The sequence below is a fragment of the Podarcis pityusensis genome (assembly GCF_964106645.2).
Source record: "Podarcis pityusensis genome assembly, chromosome: 3".
Classification (NCBI taxonomy): Eukaryota; Metazoa; Chordata; class Lepidosauria; order Squamata; family Lacertidae; genus Podarcis; species Podarcis pityusensis.
This window is the reverse complement of record NC_138026.1, coordinates 31,892,915-31,919,120: the sequence shown is the minus strand read 5'-3', so window position 1 is coordinate 31,919,120 and position 26,206 is coordinate 31,892,915. Positions and strand designations below refer to the sequence as shown.

Genomic DNA, 26,206 nt, shown 5'->3' with positions numbered 1-26,206 from the left:
GAAGCTCCACATCTGTGCTGACTCTCTGTCCCCTTTCTGGCATAAGTGAAGGTGTTGATTTTTACATATAAATTCTACCTAAAAAACGCATGCCATAATACGTAGCAGAGACTACTATTTCCTCTAGAAGGACAGGGGAGGACATTCTGGGGATGGTGTTGTGCTGTAAATCAAAGACAGCAGAGCATCAAACAAGAAATCTCAGAAGGGGCAGGACTCCTGCACAGAATAACCACAGGTGACAATACCAGGCACCAAAAGAAATTTAGTACAGGGCAAATTCAGGGAGGATACTAGACTGATGGCTATACAGTGGTACCTCGGGTTACATACACTTCAGGTTACAGACTCCGCTAACCCATAAATATTACCTCGGGTTAAGAACTTTGCTTCAGCATGAGAACAGAAATCGTGCTCCGGCAGCGCGAGGCCCCATTAGCTAAAGTGGTGCTTCAGGTTAAGAACAGTTTCAGGTTAAGAACGGACCTCCAGAATGAATTAAGTACTTAACCAGAGGTACCACTGTATACTGTAATAGTACCTCTGGTTGCGAACAGGATCCATTCTGGAGCCCCATTCGCAACATGAGCAGAACACAACCTGTGCCTGCATCTGCGGGTCACAATTCACCGCTTCTACGCATGCGCATGACATCATGTTGAGCATCTGCGCATGTGCAAGCGGCAAAACCCGGAAGTAACCCTTTCCGGTACTTCCGGGTCGCCGCAGGACGCAACCTGAAAATGCTCAACCTGAAGCAAACACAACACGAGGTATGATTATATTTCCTCCATGTCACAACCCGTTGCTAGTGATAGTGGTTTTAAGGTAGTATGACTGATTTGGCCCCACTGGGTGCTGTGCTGCAGAAGCAGCCACAACAGTGATGTAGAATGGAGGCAAGGGGCACTGAATTTCAGCATCACACATGGCACTGCTGAAATATAAGAGCCCAAAGTCTGCCACTGCTGGTGATCACAATACGTAATGTGCTATTGTGTTCAGGCCCTGCTTGTGGGCGGGGGTGGCAACTTGAATAAAATACTGGGGAGGGCCCAGATAAGCCCCGCCCTGCATAACTGATCACTGTGCACATGCACACCATTTGAATGGCAATGCCCATCACCTTTGGGGAGCTCCCTCAAATCTTTTACTGGGGGGGCCTGAAGGGACCTCAACCCCTATGAGTTGGCTCCTATACTTTGGACTTCCTATAGCCATCAGGTTGACCGCTGTGGGAGATGCAATGCTGGACTAGATGGGCCTTTGATCAGATCCAGCAGGGCTCCTTCCATCAGTAGTTTTAAGATCCACGAAGCTAAGACTTCTAACAAGTCCATTTCATCTAGGCACGATTTGTGGACGAAAAGGGCACACTGAACAGCATTATCCTCAATGGCTCCACTTGTTATGGAACTCCAGTGGAGGTTTTCCCCCTCCCTCTCCTCCTTCCTAAAAGGTCTTTCTGTGCTTAATCAGTGCTTATGGCCAGCCAAACTTTGGAGGGTTTAAAAGTGAGGTTAAAAAAGCATGACATTATGTAAGTGCCACATATCCCCTTTGGTCCCCTGCCCTTTTCTTGCAGGGCAGGCTGGAGACTTTGTCCCTTTGATTTCCTAGGAGTCAGCAAAGGTTTATAACAGAGAGATAGTTTTGGAGATGGCTGTGTTTGCACAAGATTAAAATCTTTACCCTCAAGTGGCCTGGGTGATGTTGACCGAGCCACAGATAACGGTTGTGAAGGAAATGATGGGTCTATGCATATTGCATAGGTCTCCAGTATGGTGCCTGCTCATACACCCTCAGAGGCTATCCCTGGCACCTGCATAAGAACAGAAGAAGCAGCTTTGGCCCATCTGACTCCATTGTCAGGGCTGGAGTCAGGTGCAGGCCACCAGCAAAGCAGTAACTCACCCCAGGCCAGTGAAGTTAACTCTTTATTCAAGGAAACAACCACAGTTCTGGCCTAGTGGCCTCTTTCTAGGAGAAGAAGAAGAGTTTGGATTTGATATCCTGTTTATCACTACCCGAAGGAGTCTCAAAGCTGCTAACATTTTCCTTTCTCTTCCTCCCCCACAACAAACACTCTGTGAGGTGAGTGGGGCTGAGAGACTTCAAAGAAGTGTGGCTGGCCCAAGGTCACCCAGCAGCTGCATGTGGAGGAGCGGAGACGCGAACCCAGTTTCCCAGATTACGAGACTACCGCTCTTAACCACTACACCACACTGGAGGTCTTGTCCTGATGAAGCAGTTGCGAGGACTGAAGGTCCCCACCTTCCTAGTGACCCCCTAGGACTCCTCCCCAGGGCCTTTCCCACGAAGTCTCAGGCTGCGTCTGTGCACAACCACCCTCTGCTCTGTCTGCTTCCTTTCTCTCTGAGTTCGAGGGGACCTGAAGGGAAGGCAGCTGGTTGCAGCAGGAGGGAGAGACTCCCTGGATTCTTCTGCAGCCTGTCTCCACACTGCCTCTTGGCCTCCGCTTGAAACTCAGAGTCAGAATCTGAACTGTCACAGCCTCTTCCTGTTCACTAAACCCTGTCACCTCTTCTACTTCCGACACTTCCTCCTTCCAGTCTGCTGCCTCTTGCCACTTGCCTGTCACCCCACCACCATTCCCCGGGCTCTGAGCCTTCTTCCCTTGGTGGTTTCCCAGCTAGGGGCCTCCTACCACTCCTCTGCATCCAGCCACACCATGACATCAATACAGTGGTACCTCGGGTTAAGTACTTAATTTGTTCCGGAGGTCTCTTCTTAACCTGAAACTGTTCTTAACCTGAAGCACCACTTTAGCTAATGGGGATTCCCACCGCGCCGCCGGAGCACGATTTCTGTTCTCATCCTGAAGCAAAGTTCTTAACCCAAGGTACTATTTCTGAGTTAGCGGAGTCTGTAACCTGAAGCATATGCAACCCAAGGTACCACTGTATTATCTACAGTAACAGGCAGCGCTTCTCCAGGCTTTCTGGTAGGAGTCTCTCCCAGCTGTACCCGGAAATGCTGAGGACTGAATTTGGGACAAAGCAGATGTTCTACCACTGAGCTACAGCCAATAGGAGCCAATAACTTTGGGGGGGGGAGAGACTTGCAGATGGGAGGGGACACTTGCAGCATGCAGGCAACTCCTACAACAGTTTCTGTAGCTTGCAAATGTGCCCATGGGCCCAGAAAAAGTTGGCAAACCCTACCACTGTATAACCCGCCCTGAGTCCTAGGATAGAAAAGAAGCTTCCAAGCCGCTCTGTTCTCTTGCTTGAAGGATTCTCGTCTGAATTGTGCAGTGAGTGTTGCCATGTCAGGCCTTGGGGCTTAGTTGACTCTGAGGATATTCTGTTCCATTTCCTCATTCGGCTCTTGGTTGTGGTGGTAAAAGTACGCAAGAGCCCTCCTCCTTATCTCTCCTGAACAGCTTAACTGAAAAGAGATGCGCCGTTGGGGGCACAGAAGAGGCAACGACTTTTTCACTGCACGTGTGAACGCTTCCAACTTTTGTGACATCTGTGAACGTTGCACAGAATGTTTGAAACGGATCGGTGCCCTCTGGGGCTTTTATACACCGGCTTTGCAAAAGCAGGAAATGCCAAAAAAAAAAAAAAAGTGTGTGTGGGGGGGTGTAGTTTTGTTGCTTTAAAGCTATTTCATTCTCAGGCACCACAATCGCCCTTAGCCAAAATCCACATCATTCCCCCGCTCCGCCCCAGAGTCCGCTGAACCGGGTGCCGGGTGGCCGGGTCAGCGCGCTCGAATCCCCCCACCCGAAATCCCGAGGCGCCTCCCCCTCGCCGCTCCGATTGGACACCTCCGCCGCCGGGTAAATGGGGTGAGCGGCGGGCTGGGGTGTGCAGCGCACTGGAGAAACAAGCGAAGTCAGCCCGGGCCCGCCCTCCGCTCTGGAGGAGGTGCGGCGGCGGCAGGCGGGGTGGGGAGGAAGGGGAGCCAAGTCTCGCTCTTCCTCCCTGCCCCCTCCCCGCAGGTATCTGTCCCAACTGGGAACTCAAGGGCGACAGCGGCCCCCACCCCCATCTCCACGGGGCCGAAGGGCAAGGCTGCAGCCAGCGTGGAAGGGACCGGGTGGAAGGGGGGGATGTGAAGAGCAAGGCTTTACGCAACCTGCGCGCTTTCCAGGCGACCAGCATCCCCTTGCTCCATCTGCCCAGCTGCTTCGGAATAGCTCCGCACTCCAGTGGCGGAATCTGGCCTCCAACTCCCCCCCCCTTCCTCAACTCTCCGCCCTCCCCTTTCCCCACTTGTCGTGTGGGTCCGCCTACCCCGCCGGCCGGCCTCTGACTTCCACAGCACCGCTCAACCCGGTTGCCTCCCCTGCTAGCGCTCCGCTCAGCCTATGCCGCGCGTCTGATCCTAGGCGAAGCAGGACGGTGCCAAAAATAAAATTTAAAAATCGCCCTTCAGCACTGCCAAGTAAGCTTGTTTAGTTAGTTAGGATCCGCGGGCGCTTCAAGAGGGTGTCGCTTTGCTTTTCTTTTCCTCTGCCCTTTCCTAGTTATTATGAGCTGCTAATCCCCCTCCAAAAGTTGGAAACTTTTAGGCTCCTCACCGCCCGAGCCCCTGGAGCTGTTGCCAGATGCCGCGGGAGCTTTAGGGCGCAGTCTCGTGCGTTTATTCAGAACTCTGCCTCCACACAATTAACTCGGGGTTTCCCCTGGATGTCCCAGCGGCTCGCAGCCTTAGAATTTCTCTTAAAGGAGAGGAGAGGAAAAGCCGAGCAAGGGATTCCGTGCGCATTTGCTTGGAAATCAGGAGACCCGCGACGGCGGTCTCATTCCTAAACGGAGCCTAATCCAGAGTTAGGTGCGCCTAAACCCACCGAAACCCGCGCTGTTAAACGCGCCTAGCTCTGCATGGGAAGCACATCAGCCTTACTTGCGAGGAAGCCCTATGGGCGGATACTCGCCTGCACAGAACTATGCACAAACGCGGGCTTGTTGTTGCCAACTGCGAGCAAATATGCGCAGGAGCCTAGCCTCAAGGTCAGGCACTGGCGCTGCCCGGCGGCTCTAACCTTCCCCATTCACGCCTTCACTCCCCCGGCCGAGCGTTCCATTGTCCCTCCCTAACCCTCTCCCAGCCCCCGTGGCGTCACAACGCCCCTTCTCGCCAGAGAAGCTCTTCCCATTTGTCTCCCGCCGCGATTGTTACGTCACAGTCAGCCCACAATTTAGCCGGAGATCGCGCCCCCTTCCTTCTTTCCCTCCTTGGCGGTGCCTGAGCACCGAGGCTCGAACCCGCCCCTTTCCCCTCCCCGCCTCTGCAGCGTGACTGAGCCGGCTGGCTGCTGCTGCTGCTTACCGCTATCTCTCCGCCCCCCTTCTGTTTTTTTATTTATTTTTTGGTTTTAATGCTGCCTCGGGATCTATCGCCACCTTAAAACTGCCTGCTGCTGAGTGCGCGCAAAAAGGTAAGGGATCGGCGCTTGGCCAGCCTGGGCCTCCGCCGGCTGCGAGGTGGGTGGGGAAGCTGTTGCTTTTCCTGGGCGGATGCTCCCCACACTCCCATTGCCCTTGTAAGGGGAAAGAGAAGGAGAGAGAGAGAGAGAGAGAGAGAGAGAGAGAGAGGGAGGGAGGGCGCGGGCTCCCTTTCCTTTCCCGCGCGGCCGATCCTCTGCTCGCGGGGCAGGATCGGGGACCGGGATCTCGCCCGCCCTCAGCCCAGGCAAGCAGCGACCGGTGCTTAGCTGGAAGCAGCTGACGGACGCCCTGGGCTTGCCGAGGGGGCGACTCCGACGTGCTGTCGGCTGGGGAGGATGGAGGGAGCTGGCTGGTGATTCTAGGCAGTGTTCGTGCAAATGGCAGTGCGCGAGGGGATGCGGGGCTGTTGCTGTTGCTATTATTTCCCCGCCGTCCATGCAACACACACACACACACACACACGGGGGGGGAGGAGAACCGGTTTAGGGCGGGGCCCCCGATGGCGGCTCCACGTGCATCCTCGCCTTTCGCTTCCCCGTTATTGCTGCGGGCGATCAGCGGAAGAGGCGGCTCCCGTCTCGAGTTTGAGAATGTTTGGGGCTCGCAGAACAACTCGCTGCTAGCCGGTTTCTGCCCAGCAGGGGCAGAGAGAGAGAGAGAGAGAGAGAGAGAGAGAGGGAGGGAGAGATCGGCAACAAGTGCTGAGAAAAGCTCCGCGTTTGTACAAACATCCTTCTGGCGGGGGAAGGAGGTGCTGGTGTGTGCCGGCTGTCACTTTGCAGCCCCGGTCCCGCGTAGTCGGAGAACGACGGACGGGGCGCGTGAGCAAGCAGGTCTCTTCCCCACCCCGTGCAGGAAAACTCTTGTGGATGCAGGTCCTTGTTCACGTGTGATGAGCGCGCTCATCTCGCCGCCTTGGGAAGCCGTTTCCGGCCACATGTACCCATGTCGAAATAGACGTGCACACTCTGCCTTGCGAGGGTCTAATTGCACAGAAACGAAATGCTTCCAGCGAATCTGTGGTCTGTTCGTGCTGTGTAAAGTGTCCCAATACACCCAGCTAGCTTGTTCGACCCAGCTGAACTTGGCTGCCGGTGTGTTGCAAGCCCCCTGCCTTGCACTGCGCTGAGCAAAGTGATGCTGGTGCCCTTCTGTGATAAGCAATCTTGGCTAGAACGGAAGGGTTGCAATGGAAAGTTTGCTCCAGTTTGGCTTTCTGCTCAGGATTCCCCTTCGACACTTGGGAGGCTGTGTAGCCTAGTTATGTAGCCAAGTGGCTGATGTCTCCTGCCAACAGCAACCAGTGCATTCCCAAAGGCCCACTTCCTTACAGGAAAACAGTGTGTCCTTCCTCAGGAAGGAGAGACCAGCACTGAAACTCCCAGAGAAGAACATTCTTCCTGCTTTTAAGCATTTCATTGAGCTCTTCCTTCTAAAGCACCCCCCATGACTAGTAAGTCCAATGAATAATAATTTTTATTTTTATTAATTTTCCCTGGCAACCATCCCTGTTCCTAGGGGAGATTTGGATCCCTTCCATATGACCTGTTTATTGAGCATTGATTCTTATTTGTTTGCACAAAGTTGCAGGGAGGTGAAACAATGTTGGCAATTTATTCAGCATTCCTTCCCATTTGTTTGCGAGTATAAAAATTCCACTGAGCAATCACAAACCCATGCATCTTCCCATCACTCTTATCACAAAACTGACCTCCCCCCACCTTTTCTTTTTTAGGAAGTTGATTTTGCTATGCAAATCCACTTTAATTATGCAACTTGAATTTGCTGGTACTGTATGTGATTGAATCCCATCTGGATATAGTGCAGTCCCATGCACTCCTCCCCTCCACGTAAGCCCCACTGAACACAGGGAGATTTGGTTCCATGTAAACATACATAGAGTTGCTTTGTTAAACTGTATGAAGGGCAGCCTTCTGCCTTCATGCTACATTTCATACTTTGTTAGAAATTGGAGAACTTTCTAACTTCAGTTGGAGAACTTTCTGTGTTCAGTTTTTGTTGAGCTAGATGGGAAGCAACGTTCTTTGGGCAACAGGCTGCTAAAAAATGCTTCATTTGTTTTTGGCCCAGTGTTCAGGTGCACTACACCTAAATAATATAAACTAAGGCTGCTTATCTTATGCCTGCTTATCTTTGAGTGACTCCATTTGAACTCCAAAGGGACTTGCTGGTATGCACTGAAGGGTTGGGCAAGCCTCTTCTCTGCTTCAGTGGAAGGTGTAAAAAACCACACACACACAAAAACACTCCCAACTCACATAACATCATAGTCAATGGCTTTCAATCAAAGAGAATCCCTTCTTATCTCAAACAAGGGTGACTTAATTAGATGTAGAGTTTGGAAGCAAAGTTTATCTGTCCTCACAAAAGCAAATGGATGTGGTTGTTTTTATGGAACTCTTCAGTCCCACTTGATTGTGGTTCTGTGCCTTGGAAAAGGCAGGGGAAACTCCAGAGCAGCTGAAATAGGAGTTGCTTGTTTTTTTTTCACTCTGGGGAATTATGCAAAGCAGCTTGGAATCTTTGACTAGACAAATGTGTTGGTGATGAAGCATCCCTAAGGCAGTGATTTTTTTTAATTATTTTTTTTTTTTGGCAGGGGGTGGGAGGGAATGTGCACTTCTAACTTGAGAGTTTGATTAGATGTCGGATTTATAAACATTCATCAACTGCCTTTCCTTAGTGCCTAATCATGGTACGTATATTAATATATTTAAAAATCCCCAGCGGTGCCTATCAAAACTTGGCATGTTCCTGTGTTAGCTGAGAAAGTGGATGGAACTGAGTTGAAAGTATGCTCTTGAAAACAAAAAGATTCTGTATTGCAGAGATCACCTTTTTGTTGACGTGGAAAGGCAACACCATTGCTTAGTCAGCAAGGAGGTTTGATCTTCAGACACAAAATCCTGCCTTCCCAGGGCAAAAATATGCTGACTACAAAGCACTCAGCTGCACCCGGAAGAAGAGAAACAGCAAGGTCTTGCCTGGCAGGCTGATCCTATGGTTCTTCTACACAAGACGTAACATCAATGTAACCTTGTTGCTGCTGGTAGAAAGCGCAAGAATAGCCATAGCAGTGAGCCAAGGTAGCAGTAGCAACAGACACATCACAGTGGCTGACAGTTCTGAAGCCACCCATCAATCAATGATCTTGCACATGGGCGACTTGATTGGAAGACACCAGTCAGCACATTGGGGTGGCATGAACTCTGTGATGAGGTCACCTGATCCTTATGGATCAGTTGAAAACTGCTGCAATCCTGGTGTGGAGTACTTTAATACGCTTTTATTATTGTCCTACAAATCAAAGCATACACATAACTCTTACATTAATAACTCCTGTTGTTGTCTTCTTTCTGTCCCAAGAGACAATGGAGTGTGCCTCTGGGGGGTGAAGTCAAACCTCTGCATTAACAGCCCTGAAGTGACCTCTCCAGGGTGCAAGCCTAGGCAGTGTGTATGGAGGTCCTGGGTTGCCCAGGCAGCAAGACTCCCCTCTTGGCCCCACTGACATGGTCCGAATGAAAGTAGAGCAACAAGTTTGGCACTGGCTTGGCTGCAGGAGTTGTCGGAAGGAAACATACAAGGTACCATCCAACCATCTTAGGGACTTGAGTCTGGATTTGTGTGTAGGGTTTACTCCTTAGTCTTTTCTTCTCCTGAAGATATCCCTCAAAGCAGCAGAGGTTTAGGACCAGTTTTCCTTCTCCTAGATGGGCTACCTTCCCAAGTTGACCTCCATCTGCCCCATAATCTCTGTAACAATATCTATTTATATCTTAATAACTGTAGCCTTGCCTTTAACTGGTACATTTTTTCTAGAGGCACTGTATTAGGAAAATGATTGGCCCTAGGTTAGGGGTCTGGCTAGCCTGTTTTGATAATCTGGCCCTGGCTTAAACAGCCTCCATCTCCATTGTCAGTGGGGTCGGGGCAGAAAAGTCAAACGCAGGGTACAGATATTCTCAACCGTCCTGCAATCTTTCCCCAGGCCCCCCACATGGAAGGAATGAACTCTCAGTAGGCAATGGACCACAGTTGGAGAACTTCTGCTATAGCACCTTCCTTCTAAGGGGAATCTGTCACCTTTCTCTGTTACAGTGGTACCTTGCAAGACGAATACCTCGCAAGACGGAAAACTCGCAAAACGAAAGGGTTTTTGGTTTTTTGAGTTGCTTCGCAAGACGATTTTCCCTATGGGCTTGCTTCGCAAGATGGAAACGTCTTGCAAGTTTGTTTCCTTTTTCTTAAAACCGTTAATACAGTTGCGACTTGACTTCGAGGAGCAACTCATAGCATGCGGTGTGGTAGCCTTTTTTGAGGTTTTTGAAGACTTTGGTGATTTTTGAAGCTTTTCCAAAACTTTTCCGACACCGTGATTCGCAAGACGAAAAAAACCGCAAGACGAAGAAACTCACGGAACGAATTAATTTCGTCTTGTGAGGCACCACTGTATTCCTTTTTGGGAAGGTACAGGAGCTCAGGAAGAAGTGGGCAGTTGTATCTGGTTTCTCACTGGTAGCAGTTGCTGTACTGCACAAACTTGAGCTTTGCATGGCACTACAAGGAGTTAGGGGAGAGACATGTTTGCCTGCATGAAAGAATGGGATGCCTGTTTGTCTGTGGGCAGGGATGGGGAGATAAGAGTAGCATCAATAGACATTAGCTATAGGTAAGACAGTCCTGTAAGGCTGGCAACGGCATGTTTGCTACCATGTCAGTGCCTACAGTATTTATTCTACGCATCTGCTATGCTCATCTGGAACGGGGTGGGGGGTATCTCTGGTTAATATGGCCAAGGCTGTTTTGGACTGGACTGGAAGGACTGAGTGAATTACAGATGCTTCTTAGAACATTGCAACGCTTTGGAGTGAAGACGACCCTTTTCGAGACACAGCATTGGACAAGTGTGTGCACTAATCTGAGTGATTTGTTTTGCCTTTCCTTCTGTTTGTCTTTGGGGTTGGGGGGTATCCCTATTAAGTGTTATAAAACACGCCTGCACTTTTCTGCCAGTGCACACAACAAACCTGGCCTTCCTGTGCATGCTGCAGGAATAGTTGCCATATTTGCATCACTGTTGCAAATAAATATTCCTCTTGTGATGCGTGCTGGTTCCCAACCTTCCTTAGTCTTATTCCCAGGGCTTTTCAATCAGAGGCTGCTTAACTGTTGTCAATGTATCTTCTACAGTGCTGTGTTGCTGTCGCTGCTGCTCGCAGTGAGCCTCCCATGGGAGCTTTGAGTTATTGTGAAGGGCACAGAGTTTGTTCGAATTTCTATCCCACCTCTCTTCCAAGGAGCTCAAGGAGGCAAACGTGCTCTCCCGCCATCCGCACAGCAACCCTTTGAGGTTGGTTAAACTGAGAGGCAGTGACTGCGGCAAAGTCGGTGAGCCTTATCATGTCTGAGCCTCATCATGGTTGCTATCAGGGGCTGCAACTTCCAGGCAGCATAACCAAGGGTGAAGGGATTTCTCCACCCTGATTGGCCCTCACACCTGCCAGTAGCTCCTCACTAAGATTCACAAAGCAGCTTTGCCATGTTTTGAATTTCTCATGCGAGGAGAAGGACCATCCCACACTACAACCTTGCCCTCCAAAATGGCTTAAATAAAAAAATTGGAGGGAGTTTTCAAACTAGCTGTTCATAGAGCATTCATCCTGGTATGTTTGCATGGAGAGTATATGTATGTGTGTGACATATATACAGGGGTGTGTGTGTGTTTATAGGGATGTGGGTGGCACTGTGGTCTAAATTACTGAGCCTCTTGGGCTTGCCAATCGGAAGGTCAGCAGTTCGAATCCGTACGACAGTGAGCTCCAGTTGCTCTGTCCCAGCTTCTGCCAACCTAGCAGTTTGAAAGCATACCAGTGCAAGTACAGTGGTACCTTGGTTTACAACCATAATCCGTTCCGGAGGTCCAGTTGTAAACCAAAACAGGTTGTAACCCAAGGTGCGCTTTTGCCAATGGGGCCTCCCTCCCAAAATTGGTTGTAATCCCAAAAAGGGGGGGGGGGTATAATCCAAGAAAAGGGACACGCACTTCCAGGTTTGACGTGGTTGTAATCCAAAACGGTTGTAATCCAAAGTGGTTGCAAACCAAGGTACCACTGTAGATAAACAGGTACTGCTGTGGTGGGAAGGTAAATGGCGTTTCTGTGTGCTCTGGCTTCCATCACAGGGTTCTGGTGTGCCAGAAGTGGTTTAGTCATGCTGGCCACATAACCCGGAAAGCTATCTGTGGACAAACTCTGGCTCCCTCAGCCTGCAGAGCGAGATGAGCGCGGCAACCTCATAGTCGCCTTTGACTGGACTTAGCAGTCCAGGGGTCCTTTAACTTTTACCTTAACTTTACACACACAATATTGCTAGCTAGACTCTTACTGTGCACTTTTATGTGCAATTTTTTGTTGCTTATTGATCTTCTTGTGGCCAAGGGCCAGCTGAAGGTCTGTATTCTGCCCCCAGGCCTGAGGTACCCCACCACCACCCCACTCCTTGGAGTGCTTCTACACAGAAATCTTCAAGTGGCTATTTTCGTTGTTGATTTTTTTAAACATGAATCTAACACCTATAATCTCCAAAGTGTTTGTGTGCATTACAGGCACCTATAAACTTCAGCACAAAAAGAACAGAACTTTAGAAGAGGCAATTTAAGCCCTTATTGATCCTCAAGCAGAACAGGAAGTAAACAAGAGGCAATTGTACTACAAATGGGCATTCTGGCCAATGTGGGCTTTTAAGTTCCCATTACACACCCCAAAACCTCGCATGTTAAGGTTCCTGGCACCATTTTGGAAATGGCCCTTAGAGTCACTGCAGGAGGGATACTGAGCGAAGGGAGAACTAACCTCCTCTCCCTTCCAGCTGCTAGGGATGCAGGAAGCTGGCAATAGCAATAATGCCTCAGGGAGCTGATATTGCTTTTAATGAGTTTTTGTTTTGCTTTTTTTTTAAAAAAAAAATAGCAATACTTAAAAATGGTCTAGTGCTGAGGGCAAGATGCAAATATGTTTTAAAATCTACATCAGCAACAGAATTGTGTTTCATAGTTCTGAAAGTGCGAGAGGGAAGCAGAAGCAAAAGGCAGAAAATGGGAGGGAGGAAAGGAAGTGGAGGCCTTAACTGGTGTTAAATGGTTGCCAGAGAAGCAACAGACTTAAGTGGGGATATTTTTGTTTTTTATAGCAGGCTTACGTTTACTACCTTTTCAGGAGGTTCTTGGAGAACTTGATGCCTGAGGCAGGAAATCCAAATGCTTTTTTTTTTTTTTGCATATTAGTAAAAATATAATGGCCATTTTGCTGCCTTTTTACATGGAACCCCACAGGGTAATCTTCTTCAGATGGGCTGCCTTCCCTGGAAGCTGCTTCTGGTGTAAAGGCAGCATCTCAAGCAGCTCAGTAGGGCAGACGAGTGCCGTCATGTTACGCCACTTATGAAAGAATTGCAGTGCTTGCCAATAAGCTGCCAGGCGAAGGCAGTGGCACCAGATACCTGAAAGGTTGTCTCACCCCTTGCATACCCAACGGATCACTCTGCTCTGCTCCATCGTGCAGAGTCCGCACCACTAGATTTGCAGGAGGCCCTGCGACATAGGCACTGGGCCTTTGGTGTGGTGGCCCCTTCGCCACGGAACTCCCTGCTATATTACATATCTAGTAGGCACCATCTCCATTGTTTGTTTCTGGTGCCTAATTGAATACCTTTCTTTTTCAACCAGCCTTTTGAGGGAATATTTTTTTATCCCAGTCTCTACCCGATTTGGATTTGAAATTGTTTTCGTAGTTTCCGGTCATAGAAACATAGACTTGGGAGGGTCCCGGTGGATCATCTAGTCCAAACCTCTGTGATTCAAGAATATGCAGCTGTCCCTTACAGGGATCGAACCTGCAACCTTGGCGTTATTTTGTCAGCACCACATTAAATCATTTCGTAGGATGTGGTTCGGAAATGAAAGGGAAGATAGAGAGAAGGTCCCCGGGGCTTTTGCTTAAAGTGGAGAGACTCTTCTTCCTTGAGGACAGTGATGGGTGATCTTGCGTTTGCTTGGGAATATTGGGTGAACAAAGAGCTAAAAACCTACCTTTCCTGGCTGGAATCTGTTGGATGCTTGGGATCTTTTTGCTGAGAGCTCTTGGAGGAAGTCGGGAAGCTTCTCTCTCCTAGTTTTATAATGTTGGTGCATACATGCTGATGGCGTCGTGTGCAAATGCCGTAACAGATTGCTCCCTTGGAATTGTAGTCTTTTTCCAAACACAAAACGCCTTTGCCAAGCGCACAAGGCTCCTGGGAGCACAAAAGGGTTTTAGGTCTTGATGGGGCAGGGCAAGAAACAATTGCACTAATTGATTCAATTCAAGATGCTCTCCAAACGACAGAAGACAAGCATCCTGGTTGTGGCTTCGAGTAATGTTTGACCCCGGAGTAAAGGATTAATATGATAGAATTCTTACTCCTCCTAACCAGATTTGAAGCATGAAGAATCATTATGTTGTCAGCCAGAACTGAACGTTGGTGGGGATTATACTCTCTTTAGAAGACATCCAACCATTACCGTATTTTTCGCTCTATAAGATGCACCAGACCATAAGACGCACCTAGTTTTTGGAGGAGGAAAACAAGAAGAAAAAAATTCTGAATCCCAGAAGCCAGAACAGCAAGAGGGATTGCTGCACAGCGAAAGCAATGATCCCTCTTGCTGTTCTGGCTTCTGGGATAGCTGTGCAGCCTGCATTCGCTCCATAAGACGCACACACATTTCTCCTTACTTTTTAGGAGGGAAAAAGTGTGTCTTATAGAGCGAAAAATAAGGTATGTGCTGGACAAACTTGTACTGTGAACCAAGTAATTTTAAAGTGCATTAGGAGCAAGAGAGGATGACTCCATAAATTTTTATTTGATCAGTTAATTTAGGCAGGGAAATCTAAGCCTTTCCTCGGAACTGGTATTTCAGCTTGGGGGAAGTTTATTGCAACGATACTACTAGTATTTCTAAGCCCGTTAAAAAAGAGGCTCAACCTTCTCTCTCTCGCTCGCTTTTGCCCTTCCTTGCAGCTGCCCGTAGTGTGGTTTCTTTACACTAGTCTTTCCGTTAGCATTCCCCGCTTTGATCCAGCTTGTGCTACTGGTGGGAGGGAGCTCTCATGCAGAACAACTTTTGGTTTTCTGGTAAGCTGTCAAGCAGCTGTTACAGGAAAGGATAGGTGTAAGTTGATCAGGGAGAAGTGTTCTGATGACATCACACAATATGGTTGCCTTTTCTTGACAGGAAACCACTGTGTAGACCACAAAGCAGCCGCCCTGCATTACTTTCTTGCCTCCACCCCCCCACCCCGCCCAATCATCTGCTTAAAAATAAGCTGTGGATGTTTTCCCTCCTTAATTGTGCCTCTGTAATGCAAGCCTTGCGTTTGTGTTTCCATGTTTTTATTCTTTTTAAAAGCCACCCAGTTGCAAGTACTGGAGGCCTGGGAATTTGCATACCTCATCTAAACCAGAATAATAGCTACGGCCGAAAAATAATAAGCCCACTCTGCTCCATGCCTGTTGTGGAGTAACACTGTAAGACAAACCCCTAACCGTAATTAATTCTACTTGTTGGAATGCAAGCAGGGTTTTCTTAACCTTCCCCCCCTGTTTTTGGAGATTAAAATAAGACTAGAATAACTAGATAATTTTGTAACGGACCTTGGACACCGTCTTTTCTGAACTCTGTGCTCTGGAGCAAATAAATAAGGCTTGATTTACTTTTGCATCCATCTTCATTCTTACTTGTGTCTGTGAGAAACCTTGGCTGTCCTTTAATATAACTCAGCTAAGCAATTATGAGCCTCACCTGCTGCCAGACAGACTTTGCCCCATGAGACTGCAGTAGGCTGGGGTCAAAAATGAGAATGGATCCTTTTATTAAAATGTGGGCCGAGAGAGTTCTAGTGTAGCCTTCTCTGACATGCTAATGTCCATTTGTTTGGTTTTGGCACAAGGCAGTGGTGGAGGAAGCCGCTCGGGTGCCTGGGACAGCACACTGAGGGGCGGGGCACACCGCGGGGCCTCCAGAGTCTGCCTGCCTCCTCCCACTCAGTCGCCCTACAACTGAGGGAGAGATGGCGGGTGGACCATTTGGGGCAACGCGGAGCCTGCGGGCACCCAAGCCACTGCGTCACTCCCAGGAGAGACGCATCGCTTGGGCGCGCTGCAGGCCCCGTGGTGAGTGCCACCCAGCGTTTAGTCACCCCCCTCAGTGGTGGAACCGGGGTGGTCCGCACCCACCGCACCTATCTTCCTCCGCTACTGGCACAAGGGAGCATTGCAACCCTTAAATCTTTGCACTGACAATTGGTGTCGTCCAGTACTAGAGGTATCACTTGACGTTGCTGATCACATGCTTCTCCTGTCTGCTGTGGATGTGTATTCACTGGACTGCTTGGGCCAGCGGAAAGATGCACTTTGGCCAGAGAGATTTCTAGTTCACTTCCATCATCAATCCACAGAAATGGCTAGACTTCAGACTCTTGTGTCTTCTTCAGATGACCTTTTTGCTGAGCATTTATCCTGATTCACTGGCATAAAGCTTACCCCGATCTTATATGAGGATATCGTTGAGTTGTTAGCTGGGAGGTTATATATAGCATTCATCCTGATTACTTTTTGCAGCTATACCTCCTATCAAGAAGTCATTGTCCCACACTTTTTAGTACATTTCCCTGCAATTTCTCTTAACTACAAAAAGTTATACCAAAAAGTGGATTTGCTGCAACAAAGTGCTTCAATCCACTTCAATTGCGCAAACATGAATTTATGGTATGCGGTGGTCACTGTTTTGGAGAAGGGACTCAATCTGGAGGTGACTATGTATTTATTTTACTAACCCTATATAATCCTTGTTATACAACTCAGATTGTTTTCCTCCTCTGTAAAACAAATTCAGTCTTGACCTCCCTTGGGAAGTGGAGGCAGTGAAATGCTTTGTGTGCTAAAGGTCATGACAAATCGTGGACCTTTCTGCTAACAGCATCCCAAAGGTTGGGGCACCTTGATAGCTACCTTCATTGCAAGCTAAATTTGTGGCTTGTAGCCATATTTGTTTAGAAATCTTCTCCATACATTTTCTGTGGTCCATGCCCACATCCAGCTCAATCCACAAAGAACTGCCAGTATGGTGGGTGATTTGTTGTGAGTGTTCATACCAGTGAGACTCTTGCAACACTACTTAAAACTTTACCTCTCCTTTGTTCTCCATTACCTGTGTAAGAATAAAAGATAGTGTCTTGAAATCCAGTCCAACAGACAGAGTTAATCTACAGTCTTAGCTAGCAGTGCTGTGAATAACAGGAATAAAACTTTGCCTTTTTAATCTGGTTCTTATTGATTTCTCTGCTTCCCGTTACTGGTCTGCTGCGTTAAGTGCAGGGGGACATCAAAATAGTCTCTTCTATAATTATCTGCAAAATCTATACTTTAGTCCCAGAGTTACTCTGTAAAGCAGTGAGCTGACGTAAGTTTAAAGGAGCTGAAAATCTTAAACATGGATGAGAGTGTGGCAAGTAGGGATGGATGAATCTGCCCATTTCAGTTCCTTGCAGTTTCTAATTTTTCCAAACTTTCTCCACATTTCCACACCTGTTTGTACTCACCAGCTTTCAGGAGCGAATTTATTCTCATATACACATGTGTGTGTGTGTGCAATTTGGCCTAATTGACCCCATTTTTGCAAAGCAATTTCCTCCAACATAATGCATTTTTCTATGTTGATTTCTTGAATATATGCATTTTACTCTAGTATGTTTGTTTATGTCCGCATCAATTGATTGGAGAACTACCCAGCAAAATTCAGAGATGTGCGAATTTTAAAGGATGACTGTGTTTCAGTTCATGTTTTGTTTTGGAGAAGTGTGACTTGAGGCCTTTCCCCACGTAACTATGTAAAGTGGTATAGTTGCTGGGGGGGGGGGGTTGGATGGGGAGGGGGCATTCTGACACATGGCATCCTCATTATTTAGCTAAAATTCCACAATAATGTACTTGGGGGAAACTGCTTTCCCCTCCCTTCTGCCGTGAAAAACTTGGCATTTGTGAAAGATCCGGAATGGACCCACAATGTTTCCATTTGCGTGGCATGTGTACAAGCACCATCCTGTGTGGAGGTAGGGTGGGGTTGGCGCATGTGGTTTGAGGCATCTGTTTTGCACCACTTCCTTTGGAGAGATGCAAGCTGTCAGTTTGTGAGCTCAGTTCGGAAGAGAGAGATGGCAGGTAGAGGCAATGGTGCCAGTGACAGCAGTCATTAGCTGCAGACAAAATCTAATCACACTAACCAGGTTTTCCCAGAGCTCAGGCAGATACACAATTCCTCTTCCAATCTCCTGTTCTCTGACAGTATTAGTATTCTGGAATATTGGGCATTAAACACCCCCACCTCCCCCCCCAAAAAAATTCTGTTTCCCCCAGTGCATGTGAATAACTCTGATATTTACTTGCTGGAGGAACACAAAGATATTTAAGGGGCATGGAACTTTTCTCTATTTGGGCACAAGCCACCATTTGTTCAGAAAGGAAAACCCCAACCGGTCATCAGAAAAGTTGTGCAGGCAGAGCAAAAGTTTTGGTACCCAGATAGGACGGATGAAGCATTAAAACTGGAAAACTCGTGGGTTGGTTGTTTCTCAGTTTATAAAGAACTGCCTCTTTGTGCCCCTTCTACCAGGGAAATGTCCTCCATCAGCTGGTTAGCATCAGCTCTGCCCACACTACACAGATACAGCCCTGCTCAGCAGTTTGTGCTTCCTGGCACTAAACCCAGCCTACATGGTGAGGGAGGGTTTGCTTTATTTTTCAAATGTGAGAGGGAGGAATCTCTTCACCCACATCATGGTCACTATTCTCTCTTGGCTATAGTAAAATCTATATTCTATTTGTGGTTGTATCAACCCATAGTTACCTTTTCCCCAGAAACTCAGAATTTGTCTAGCCTCTGTATTTAACTTCCCCCTCTCAGAATGACCGTAGTCTTGCTTCTTCTTTAATGGCCGGTGAGTCGCTTTGTCATTGTAGTTAAACGCTGATAGTTCTTCTGCTTCCACCAGCCCTAACTCCAAGGCTGAATCCTGAATTTCCAAACTTGGCATGTTTAGAATGTGAGCTTCCTCAATAAGTAGCTGAGTATATAACAAACGTATACCTGGCACACATTTTCAAGATAAATTAGCCCTGATTTATGTTGTTTTAAAGACTGTGGGTATATAGACTCTCTATAAATTGACCTGTGAGTGGACTGCTTAGTTAAGAGGATAATGGGAAAATCCGTGTTGGAATGTAGTCTTCTTGCTCTCTTAATCGTTTTAATGATCTTGCTGTCTTTATAAATATCGGCATCAACAGTGCATGTAAAATTATTTCTCATTAGAAGTGAGGGATGAACATGAAGCATTTATTTATTATCGAAGGCATTGCTGCTTCGCCCATCAAATCCTAGAGTCTCCTGCAATAACAGATTGAAATACAACATGGGTGCACAGGCTGGCGATATCCTAGCTGTTTTTACTTCAGAATAAATATGGATGTGAACTATCCAGACAAATGATGCCAAGTTGATGGTGCTGAGCATGAGCAATCTTGAGATTTTCTTACCTCATTCCCCCACTTATCTGTGGAACCCTTATATCCTGCCTGAAGTAGCTGTATGATGCAAAGGATTTTGAGACATTATAGAGCAGTGGTTTTCATGCTTTCTTTGGGGGGGGCCTCCTTTTACCTGAACCACGTTTGCACAATTGTCTCTCTGCTTAATAAGCGAAGAGATGAACAAGCCTTTTGCTCACACACATACACAGCCCCTTTGTTCCGCCATCCATGTGGGTTGCAGTTAAACTAGGATTCATTTAGTTTCCTAGTTCATCTGAACTAGGGAGCTATGGTTGCCAGCTTTGGAAGAAACCAGGGTATTTATCCCTGGTTTAAAGTTTGTTTAATAGTCTGGCTTATTATGAAGCTGGTAACCATAGTTTCCTGATTTCACAAGAAATGGGAAACTGGTTAATTGGTGGCTTCCTGTTTTAATTGTGTGAAGGCAAGAACAAAGGGCTTCATGTGTTGTGGAATGAGCCCTTCGTATCTTGCCTTATTAAGTCAAGACATAATTGTCCAAACTGACTCATTAAGTCATCTGCCAATAAACTCCAGGTTGTGCTCTATTGAAAGCCCACTGGTGGAGCTATGGAAACAAATAATGTCCGCCACTGCGTTGCAGATAATTTTGGTGTATATTGTAGGGCACACAATCCAATTGGGGTGAGGCAGTTTAGAACACACTCAACTACTTTCATATGCCCACACATTGCAGGGGAAGACAAATAACGTCGAAAAGCTTCCCTGGAGAAAAGCTTGTCTGTCATTCCTGATCTCCTGATTGCGGTCTAGAAACAACTGCAATTGGGTCTTGCTCTCCTGCTGCCTAAATAGAGAATGTATCCAATGTTTTCTTCCCTTCCTGCATATTGCACAGAAAGATTGTAACGATGGACAAAGCTGTTCTCTTCTAGCAGTTTGTTAGCTATTTGTTCGCTGGAATGGCCTTCGCTCAGCCCCCCATTTCCCCCTTTCCCCCTTTCCTGTTCTGTATGGGCAAAGCTAGACTTGTCACAATTCATGCAACCAACAAGTGTACCAGTGGATTGGGGTTTTAAAAAATACAGTGGTACCTCGGGTTAAGTACTTAATTCTTTCTGGAGGTCTGTTCTTAACCTGAAACTGTTCTTAACCTGAAGCACCACTTTAGCTAATGGGGCCTCCTGCTGCCACCAGAGTATGATTTCTGTCCTCGTCCTGAAGCAAAGTTCTTAACCCGAGGTACTATTTCTAGATTAGCGGAGTCTGTAACCTGAAGCGTATGTAACCCGAGGTACCACTGTAGTAAATAGCAGATAAGGGTCACCTTTCTGGATCAGGGTCAGAGCAGGAATCAAAGGTTTAAAGACCCCCCCCCCAAAAAAAATCTATCAGCATGGTCCTGATCCAATAGCTTCTCCATCAACTGCTCTTTTCTATATAAAAGGAGGATTTACACACTTGCTAATTGTGTGAAGGGAGCTATGACTAGTGTGGCTTTTGTGAACATGCATTTGTCAAGTTCAGCTCTTGGAGAAAGACACAGGAAAGTCTAGTACTGCTAGATACCATTTTGGAGGAAAGAGTCTGGCCTAAGTCAAGCAACCCAGTCCCATCCTGGACCAAAGTTTGCCTTCCTTTCTTCCTCCATAGCAGATTTTGCTGAATGGGCATCTCTGCAAATAAGAGCCAAAGGTTTTTGATGGCTGTTCCCCTCCCTCTCTCCTCCCCCCCTTTTTAATCGGATTACAGTAACTGGCCACCCACATTAATCTTAGATTGTTCATTTATGTTTAATCTTGTTTACTAGAGCAGAGACCCTCTGTTGACCTTTGCACTCAATTTACTTAATATGAGCAGCAGACTTGGGAACCCTTGAATTTTCACTTCCATGTCTGATATGAGTGTCCTCATTCCTTTGGCCCAGTATTAAATATTTGTGCCACTAACCGATTTTTGATAAATCCTCACAGAGGTTTGCAAAAGATAAAAATACTAATGAAGTAAAAAAACCAAAGATCCGGAGTGGTAAAAGAGGAAAAGCAAAGCAACAGAATTTACCTTTGAACGGGATTGAAGAGACCTGACTAACAATCATGGGTTTAGCATGGTGTCAGAAAAATGTGAGTTGGCTTCAGAGGAGCCTACCTGGGGAAGGAATATGAAAGGCAAGTAAAAGACCTCTACCTGGGAGGTCTTCTGCCTAACCTCTGAGAACAGGGCACTGGGGCAATGGCCTCCAAAGTTAATCCTGGCACATGGCCAGTTTGGTTTGGGTGACAGACTGCAATCCTTCAGGTATCGCAAGTCCCAAATTGTAAAAGGTCTTTAAAGGTACACATCAGCACTTTTGACTTGGGGTGGGAATTGGTCATCTGTGGATGTTTATTTAGGACTGGAGAATGGTGTTCATATCAGCTGTTCCAAGTTAGTTCCAAACACATCTGCAATGTATATTGCAGTCTCCAAAGGCAGGCCTGAGTAGACCGCTTTGCAGTATGCTAAAAACTGGTGTGCACCTGTGGATTGTTTTGTTCCACATTTTTACTTCAGTGCCACTTGGGATACTTTTTGGCATATGCTACTGTGAAGTTTTAACAGCCGCATATGTGTCTTCTCACAGTTGTTAGATGTGTAGTGACTTTAAACAAGGGTGCAATATTGCTCATGTTCATAGCACAAACATATCCCTTCCTGCTTTGCAGTTATGCAGTTCTCTTACTCAGTTTTCACTATGTATTTTAGTTCAGAGTATCTTGTTGGAAATCCAGAGAACTAATCTATAGTCTTAAGGATGTAGTCATACCTCAGGTTACAGACGCTTCAGGTTGTGTGTTTTTGGGTTACGGACCCGCCGAAACCCGGAAGTACCGGAACAGGTTACTTGCCCATGCGCAGACGCACCACTGCAGGTTGCGAACGCTGCGGGTTGTGAACATGCATTCCGCACGGATCGCGTTCACAACCCGAGCGTCCACTGTAGTGCCTTACCTGTAAATAGCAGTTGGCTATTCCACTGGGTAGTTCTGGGATTCTCAAAGCACATCAAATGCTGATCATGTAATAAGTAATATATTTGAGCTTTGCATGAACTGCAGAGCATTCTGGGTGGCACTGTGACACATGACAGTTCAGTCAAGTTGGCTGTATGGTCAGCTGAAGCACACATTCTTTTTCCTCAGAGGAAAAGCATATTATTGATATTTCAGTTAACGTGGCCTGGCCCTGAGCTCATTGCCTTTAATTTCTTGTTTTTGAACATCCCATTGCTCTTCATTAAAACTGCCCCATGCCCATTAGATGGAAACTCTCAAACACCTTTTCATGATAGAATTCAGGCTTGCACTTATTACAATTCAGAATTCAGTTTCGCACTTATTACAGATTGAAATTGGGTATCTGTTTTTGTTATTTATTGGCATTCCAAGGTTCTCTCAATAGAAGTTCCAGAGGTGTCCTGTGTGAGTGGGAAGGCACTTCTGCAAGGAAGCCTCATCAAATTCTTCCCATTTCCCTTCCCAGTTGCAACTCCTTTTGCCCCAACCCACCCTGTTCCAGAGGGTCCTCAAGTCTCTGTAGTGGCTTTGGTGGGGGGCAAAGGAGACTATAGTGTTGCCGATAGAGAACCAGGAAAACTCTTCTGCATGAGCTGAGTTGTACCAGCTGTTCTCTGGATCTAGCCCATAACTATTGTATTCATTGTAATAGAATCATAGAATTGTAGGCTTGGAAGGGATCACAAGGGTTGTCTCATCCAAACCCCTGTGATGCAGGAATCTTTTGCCCAGTGTGGGGCTTGAACCCACAACCCTGAGATTAAGAGTCTCATGCTTCTTCCCAGCAGCCAAGCAAATTGGGTCTTCCAGCTGCCATCCCAATCACAGCTACTAGCTATACCTGTGCTGGCCTAGCTGGAGAAATGGAACCATCTCTCTTTTCTTTCAATAATAATAATAATATTTTATTTATACCCTGCCCTCCCCGGCCAAGACCGGGCTCAGGGCGGCTAACATCAGGTATAAAAACTATTGATTAAAATACAACTTAAAAACAGGATTAAAGTACAACTTAAAATGCAGCCTCATTTCAGTGGAAGCCCAGATCAAAAACTGTTTGGGGGGAGAAAACGTCAAATCTACACCAAGGCCAACTATCCAGACTGGTCCTACATGGGCCAGAAAAAAGCCAGGGAAGTCCCCAAATAGGGGTTCCATCACAGAAGGAAAAGGAAAGAGGGGGAGGGGATCAGGCTGGTTCCAAGCCAAAGGCCAGGTGGAACAACTCTGTCTTACAGGCCCTGTGGAAAGAAATCAGATCCCACAGGGCCCTGGTCTCATAAGACAGAGCGTTCCACCAGGCCAGAGCCAGTGTTGAAAAGGCCCTGGCCCTGGTTGAGGCTAATCTGACTTCCTTAGGGCCCGGGACCACTAGGGTGTTGCTATTTATGGACTTTAAGGTCCTCTGCGGGGCATACCGGGAGAGGCGGTCCCATAGGTACGAGGGTCCTTTGGGGACAGTTACTCACTGAAGAACAAGTAACACCGCAAGCCCAAGTGTTCACACGAAGGACAAATTTGGTGAAATTAAGCAGAGCTGATTTTGCCTTGACTTATTCAAGGAAGGCAGAGCTGGGTGGCACAATTCTTCTTTCCTTTTGCTTACAGGAACTCTGCATTTCCACTTGCTCAGACGCAGTGGCCTCTTGATCGCGCCTGTCAAGTGTGTTTCTCCTGTTGTGCTTCCCTCTAACCAGGCTTCATTTCTGTAGGCATGCTGAAACGTTTATTTCTTATGACAGACGCTACTTCAATGTTGTCGCCTCCTCCTCCTCCTCCTCCTCCTCCTTAAAAATGAGTTTAAAGCCTGGAAATTTAAGAAAACGGTACCCTTGGGCAAGCAATCTTAGTTTTCCTGTTAATAGTTATTTTTTGTGCCATGATGCTTTCAAGCATAGTTCCACACAAATGTGGGCTTCATCCTGCACTGCCGCTGTCTTCAGAAGAAGCGCTTTGGGGGTGGTTGATAAACCACCTTGTTTGCTGACCTTGAGCAAGGGTAGTAATGGAATGGGTAGCATTGTCTTCTTCCCTATTTTTTTGACAGGGAATGGGAAAACTTTAACATATGAGAGATCAATCTACCATACAGGCAGGACAGTGTCTTATACTTGAACCTACTTGCGACAACACTTAAGATGACAATCAAAGTCCAAATTGTAGTACAGTGGTACCTTGGTTCTCAAATGCCTTGGTACTCAAACAACTTGGAACCCAAACGCTGCAAACCTAGAAGTAAGTGTTCCGGTTTGCGAACTTTTTTCAGAAGCTGAACATTTTCTGTTTTAAGTGCCACGCTTCCGTTTTGAGTGTTAACGCTTCCGATTTGAGCGCCACACTTCTGTTTTGAGTGTTACACTGAGGTGTCTGTTTTTGCTATTTATTTTGCATTTTTGTGGCTCTTTTTTTGTTTTTGTGACTGTGTGGAACCCAGTTCAGCTACTGATGGATTGATTGTGTGACTGCAGTACACTAGAATGGATTAAGTTTGAGAACCAAGGTACCACTGTAAAACATACACACGCAATCCCAGTTTTGTGAAGACCTAACCTTCTGATTTCAGTGGTTTTCTCCTTGCATAAGTCTGCCTCCCTTCTCCAACCTGGTGCTCTGCAGATGTTGTTGCACCTGGCTTGCCATCATCCCAGGCCATCCCTGATGGGATTTGGAGGACAGGAGGTTGGGAGAGCTGTTCCTCTTGCAGCTCTGTCAATGGACACAAACATTTCCTTGAAGTGGCATTGGACTAAACCTTAAGGAAACAGCTCCATTCCATGGAAGAAAAGGCTTAATTGGGCCATGGTAGCCTCATGCAGATATTCCCTGTTGATTAGAGCTGGGCAACGTATCAATACGTCATCCAAAATCAGTCTGAAGTCCACATTATGGTAATGTTTTCATAATATTTAGTGGTATATCGTGAATCATCATGTGTATGTGTGTGCTATGTAAAAAAATCAAGATGTGGGAACAACTGTGAAGCTGGTCGTCACTTGTCTCATTATTCCTGCCACCCTCGTTGCTCAGTACTATAAAATCATACAGTGGTACCTTGGTTTTTGAACGTAATCCGTTCCGGAAGACCATTCTAGTTCCAAAACGTTTGGAAACTGAAATCTTAATCAGAAGCCTCAATATGGAAAACTCAATACAGAAGCCACTTGGCATGTTCAACTTCCGAGGCGCGTTTACTTCCGGGTTTATGGCGTTCGAAAACCGAAATGTTCGTCCATCAGTGGAGATGTTCAAAAAGAGAGGTACCACTGTAGTTGTTAAAGGTAAAGGGACCTCTGACCATTAGGTAAAGTGACCCCTGGCCAACTCTGGGGTTGCGGCACTCATTTCGCTTTATTGGCTGAAGGAGCCAGTGTACAGCTTCCAGGTCATGTGGCCAGCATGACTAAGCTGCTTCTGGCGAGCCAGAGCAGTGCACGGAAACGCTGTTTACCTTCTCACCAGAGCAGTACCTATTTATCTACTTGCACTTTGATGTGCTTTCGAACTGCTAGGTTGGCAGGAGCAGGGACCGAGCAACAGGAGCTCACCCCGTTGCGGGGATTCGAACCGCCGACCTTCTGATCGGCAAGTCCTAGGCTCTGTGGTTTAACTCACAGCGCCACCCACACCCCAACAGTATGTTAAAGGTAAGTAAAAATGTCTCAGTTTTAGACCCCTAAGTAGTAGCAGTTGCCAGTTCGCCTCTACATAGTTCCATCCTTATTTCAGACATCATGATATATCAATATATCATGATGTTTAGCTGGTGATATATCACAATGGTGAAAATCAGACATCGCTCAACCCTACTGTGGATGGAAGCTATGCATGGAGAAGGGGCTAGTGGAAGCAGGCTGCTGGTCCACTGCAGCATTCTGCAAGGCAGTGGTTTCCCCTGCGAATATGCATGCATAGCGGAAAGCCTATGCATGAGCAGCAGTGGCTGCGTCTTATGGAGACATCTGAGCCAACACTATGCAGGCATCTTGGGGACATGGCCAGTGAAATTGGAAACAGGCCCAGCAGCACAGTCCTATTGACCCCTTCTTCTGCATGGAGGATGCCCCAGTAGGATTTCTTTCGAATGCCATTTGTGAATGG

The 26,206-nt window shown here is 47.1% G+C and overlaps 1 protein-coding gene across 2 annotated transcripts in view; it reads left to right on the top strand.

The window, feature by feature from the left end:
- The first annotated feature begins 4,278 nt into the window (after positions 1-4,278).
- Positions 4,279-26,206, top strand: part of ELOVL5 (ELOVL fatty acid elongase 5) — a 64,679-nt gene continuing 42,751 nt past the window's right edge. Inside the window, exon 1 of one of the 2 annotated variants that reach the window (XM_080998057.1) lies at positions 4,279-4,416. The gene's annotated coding sequence lies outside the window, so the exon portion shown is untranslated. Of the gene's footprint in view, positions 4,417-5,247; positions 5,414-26,206 lie in introns of those variants that run through there. The other variant, XM_080998056.1, reaches the window with a different exon arrangement.